A 5,955-nucleotide genomic window follows, 5' to 3' on the forward strand; every position below is an offset into this window, starting at 1 on the left:
GAGCGCGCTGGCGGTCCTTCTGCGCATGCACACTGCCGGGTCGCCGCGAGCCCAGGTTCCCTGAGGTGTGACCCTCGACCCGAGCCTGGGCTGGGTGCTCGGGGCTCGGCTGGGACGTGCGCTTTGTCCCGTGCCCTGGCTGCCGGGGGGACTCCTCCTTCACCACATCTGGCAGCTCTGTGACCCGAGGTCAAGCAGAAAATAACCTGTTTAAATAACAAATCCATTCAGTTATTTTTAAATCTAGAAAAGTTAAAAATAAGAAAGCAAAAATATCTCCTAGCGAACGCCTTTCTGGTCTTTAAGGAAATGACAGACATGAGCTTAAAACATGCAAAACAGCATAAAAGTTTTAAAATGAAAAGTCAATAGCCGCCCTTCTGAGCAATCCCTCTATCCAAAGGGAATGATTATTATGTCCGCCCCCACAATATGTATGTGTATATATATATATATTCTTACCCTTTTAGTATTTATACGATGTGGATTTTTACTGTTCATTCTTCTGCTCTTCCTGCCTTCCCGGTTCATACGTCTCAGGGACATTTCCACATTTGAACATCTGAATCTAATAATTTTTAAGGATGCTTGGAATTCCATTTGTAAAGTACCATATTTTATCTAATATAAAGAAATTCTCAAGTGCTTTGTCAGGCAACTCACAAATCTAAAATGTAACTGAACCTGCAAGTACGAGTATTCACAGCTAGGAGAGTCTTAGGCTTGGTTTGTGGTGATCTAGAAGCTATTCATTTACAAAAGTACCACCAAAACATCTTCATGAAATCATTTAATTCAATTCAATGCTACCAAACAGGGCCATCTTAAAGCTTGGGAACACAACTAAAATCGTCCTAGGAGTGGAAATGCTAAGTCTTAAAGAACTACACTTTAAAAAGGTATTGGTAGATTTTGTTAAATGGCCCTTTTACAAAGTTGCACAGATTTATACTGTTACCAAAATATGAATGAGGTTGAACATCTTTTTATATGTAAAATGGCAGTCAGTATTTCTTTTTCTGTATATTGCTTGTTCATATTCTTTGCATTTTTATTCTTTGCATTTTTCTTCCTGATTCAGCTGGGCTTTGTAAATGAAAGAAATTATCTTCCGTCTATCATCGTGTTCTGCAAATGTTTTCCCCAGTTTGTCTTCTGTGTTCTACCTTTCTGTTTAGTTGTTGATTTTGTTTTGGTTTAGTTTTACAACAAAGAAATGTTAACATTTTGTATGGCAAATTTGGCAGAGTGCCTTTATACTTGTGGGTTGTCTGTCTTATTTTGCAGAGCCTTCCCCACTACAATCAGTCAATTCACACATGACTTTTATTTAAAACACACACACACTCACCTTTTATTGTTAGGAAAGTCATCTACTCAATGAAGAAAGTTTGTAAGATACATATAAGCCAAAAGAAAAGTCTTATAGTCTAATTGCCAAAGATAATCACTATGAACATTTTGCCATAAAAAGTTCTATGTAATAATTAAGATTGTGTTTCAATAATGTCATGAACTATAATTGTTAAATATTGGAGTTCTATTTTAAAACAGCTTTATTGAAGTATGATTATACCATAAAAATCACTCATTTAAAGTAAATGATTCTTAGTAAAATTACAGATTTGTGTCATCATTACAACAATCCAGTTTCAGAACATTTTCATCACTGCAGAAAGAAAGGGCTTTCTTTCTATTTGTGTCCTTCTGAAGTCACTCCCCACTCTTTCCAACCAGCCCTAGGCAACCATTAATCAACTTCTTGTCCCAATGGATTTCCTTTTCCTGGACATTTCATATACATGGAATCACACAATATGTAAATTTTGTGTTTGGCTTCTTTCACTTAGTATATTTCTGAGATTCATCAATATCATAAGGTGTATCAATACTGCATTGACTTTATTGCGGAATACTAAGTAGATCATTGACTGGATAGAATACATTTTGTCCATTTGTCAGTTGATGCACATGTGAGTTTTTTCCGCTTTTCAGATATTCTGAATTACGCTGTTTTGAACATTTGTTTACAAGTTTTGTGTGGACATGTTTTCATTTTTCCTGGGTGTAAGTGGAATTGCTGGATTGTGGGTAAACTCTGAGTCAGCATTTATTTGTTTGCTTATTTATTTATTTTTGACTCTGCTGGGTTTTCACTGCTGTGAGGTCTTTTCTGTAGTTGAGGAGAGGGGGTCTACTCTTTGTTGTGGTGAGTGGATTACTCATCGCGGGGGGCTCAAGGGCACGCAGGCTTCAGTGGCTGCAGCCGGGGCTCAGTAGTTGTGGTTCCCAGGCTTTAGAGCTCAAACTCAATTGTTGTGGAGCATGGACTTAGTTATTTGGCTGCATGTGAGATCTTTCCGGCCCAGGGGTTGAATCCATGTCCCCCTGCACTGGCAGGCTGATTCTTTTCAACTGAGCTACCTGGGAAGCACTCTACCTTAGCACTGGATTCTATATCTTGAGGAGCTGCCTGGGACCAGTCTGTACTGAAACCTCCACCAGAAAAAAGGAGGCCTTTTTCATCCAAGCTCCTTTTCTCTGGATGACAAGACCTGTCTGGAATATGTCTAAGGTTCCAGGACTTTGCATAGAGCTTAAGGTTAACTTTGAGTCTTATTTTAGCAGAATGTTAAGATGAATTTCTTCCTGTCTGAGTTTTGACTGGGCTACTAATGTAATGGGCATTAAACACCAAAATTAATATAAGACTGAAACCTTCATGAGCAAAATTTTTTTAAAAGTTCAAAGTTACAAAAGGGGAATCAGAACAGTATTTGCCCAGCCATGTTCATAGCAGCATTATTCACAATAGCCAAAAGGTGGAAGCAACCCAACTGTCCATGGATGGATGAATGGATGCACGAAATGTGGTGTGTCCATACAATGGAGTATTATTCAACCTTAAGAAGGAAGGAAATTTTGACACCTGCTACAACATGGATGCACCTGAAGGACATGAAGTTAAGAGAAATAAGCCACGCAAAAATACTGTACGGTTCTACTTACAAGAGGTACCTCTGAAACGGAGTAGGACCCTACAGTCCTTGCCATCTGACCATGTCCTCTGCCTGTCTTTTGTCTGTGGAAAGCTTTAGCCAAAGAATAAGTTTAATCAGAGAAGTGAGATATGCGGAAACAATGGAAAATAGTAAAAGGAGACTAATAATGACAACAAGTCATTAAGCATACTCAAGGACCTTTAGTTCTTTCCCAAGGGCTGTAGATGATATTCTGAGCCATATCCTGTGAGTAGTCTTGTAGCTACCAAAACACCAGGTGGAGAAGTTAACTACATGATGACCAGACCGTACCCAGACATGAGCTGACACAATTCTGAGAACTGGCTGCAAAGAAATTGGAATAAATGGGCCCTGGAGCTAAAGATTAACTATACCTGAAACAACCAAGATGATGCTGGTAAAACCACTGATGACCAATTTGAAGATGACTATTAGAGATGACTGTGCTGTTTCTGCTTATAACACCAATTCTGTCTATAAAAGCTCTCATCCCCTGCTTGTCAGGGGTAGGGGGAGAGTTGGCCTTTGGACAGATGTCTACCATGCTCCCCCCACAGTTGCTGGCATCTGAAATAAAGCAAACTTTTCTTTCCACCAACCCGGCCTGTTTATTGGCTTTTGAGCGGGGAGTAGCTGGATCCCACCGGAGAAGGCAATGGCACCCCACTCCAGTACTCTTGCCTGGAAAATCCCATGGATGGAGGAGCCTGGAAGGCTGCAGTCCATGGGGTCGCTGAGGGTCGGACACGACTGAGCGACTTCGCTTTCACTTTTCACTTTCATGCATTGGAGAAGGAAATGGCAACCCACTCCAGTGTTTTTGCCTGGAGAATCCCAGGGATGGGGCAGCCTGATGGGCTGCCGTCTATGGGGTCACACAGAGTCGGACACGACTGTAGTGACTTAGCAATAGCAATAGCTGGATCCCACACACTTTTAGTAACACCTATACTGGTAAGATTCATAGAAACAGAATGGTGGGTGCTGGAGTTTGAAGAGAAGGAGGGTGATGAGTTATTGTGAAAGGGTACAGAGTTTCAGTTTGGGAAGATGAAAACATTTTGGAGATGGGAGATGATGATGGTTGGCCAACAATTGGAATGTACCTAATTCAACTGAACCTTACACCTAGAGATGGTAAAATTTATGTATATTACAGTAATTAAAAAAAGAAAAAGGTGGGGATCAGTAACCATTTGGACATATTTTAATCAAAAAAGAGAAATGTAAAAGGCAGGGGAAGGACAGCTGGGTTCCTGATGCTGAGACTCTGGGAGAAGGAGGCTGTTAGGGGCTCCCAGACCTTGCTGGCTTTATCCTAACCGTCTGGGAGTCAGAGACACATGAAGAATCACAATGCTATATTCCCAAGGAAAGGAGTGGGGTCAGGGAAGGAGGTTCCTTAACTCGGGCAGGACTGCCAGGAGCTCAGCCACAGGTAGGTAGGGAGGCCCCCAGAGAAAGGTCATCCTGTGCTGGGTCCATGTTGCCCATGGGCTGCTTGGAAATGAGGCTCCAGTGAAGGCTTCCTGCTCATCCACCAAAACCCTATCAACTCCTGCACGTGGGGCTTTGTGAACAAACCTCCTATTTGCAAAAGCAAAACAGTATTGCAATTTCTCTATTTTTCCTGAATTTAGAACAATAGGCCACAAATTTAGTATTTGAGTAAGTTATCATCTGAGGCATATGCTCAAGGATGAATCACCTGTGAGGGCTCTGCAGCATTTAGAGAAACTCCAGAAGGAAATTACCGAACTTCCCCCTGAAGACCATGAGGAGAACGGATGCCAGCTGATCAGACTCACTTTAAATTCTCAATTTAAATCCTTGTGCATTTCAGAACTCCAGATACGTTCCTATGGGAGGACATAAAACTGGACCAAACATTTTTTAAACCTCTCTCTTTAGATGACTGCACCATATGCAAGTCACATTCTGTGGAGAAAGATGCAGAAGCCCACCCAGTTTTTAAAGGGAAGAACTATTTGTGTATAAACTTGGAGGTGTGGGCATGCTAAGTCGCTCAGTTGTGTCTGACTCTTTGCGACTCTATAGATTGTAGCCCACCAGGCTCCTCTGTCCATGAGATTCTCTAGGCAAGAATACTGAAGTGGGTTTCCAGGCCCTCTTCCAGAGGATCTTTCTGATCTGGGGCTCGAACTCCCACCTGCCTGTGTCTCCTGCATTGCAGGTGGATTCTTTACTCACTGACACACCTGGGAAGCCCCAACTTGGAGATACAGATCATTAAATAGGAGAATTGTCCTTCAATGCTTTTAGTCACATCTCATTCAAAATTTTCAGTAAGGAAAGTTCTGGAACCTGTAATGGATATATTTATTCAAATATAAATCTACTTATTGCAGTATCTTTCACCCAGAAATATTTTATTTCTACCCATTCTTTCTGTGCCACAGGTCCTCAGGGACTTCTGTAGCATTTGGAGATCTGGAGTCAACTGCTGACCAGGGCCCTTATCTGCATAGAGATGTTACATCCTAAAGCATTTGTTAGTTCTTGTGGGGTACAGACTTCATTGTGTAAACAAAGATAAACCTGGATCAGGATCCTAAGACATCAGACAGAGGTCCTCAGGGATTTTAGGTATGTCCTGCTTATCTTTTTATCTCACCTCTTACCTGGTTTTCTCTAACACTTGTGTGGGGAAATTCTCACTGTATTTTCCTCTTCTTGCATTCACAGAGCCAAGAATTGAGTAACCAAAATTCATGGTTTGACAAGAAAGAGAGGGTGTGAGGAAGGTGGGGAGGGGGCAATGTTAGATGGGATATACCTTCTCTGGTCCCTGCAATTTTTTGAAATCTTTACACAGTACCCAGGGGCAACTGCAGCAAGGAACATCTAACAGAGTAAGGAGATGAATTCCAGCCCAGGAAGAATCCAGGCTTGTTAGACTGGTTTCTCATAC

The sequence above is a fragment of the Bison bison genome, unplaced genomic scaffold (genome assembly GCF_000754665.1).
Source record: "Bison bison bison isolate TAMUID 2011002044 unplaced genomic scaffold, Bison_UMD1.0 scf7180017864157, whole genome shotgun sequence".
Classification (NCBI taxonomy): domain Eukaryota; kingdom Metazoa; phylum Chordata; class Mammalia; order Artiodactyla; family Bovidae; genus Bison; species Bison bison.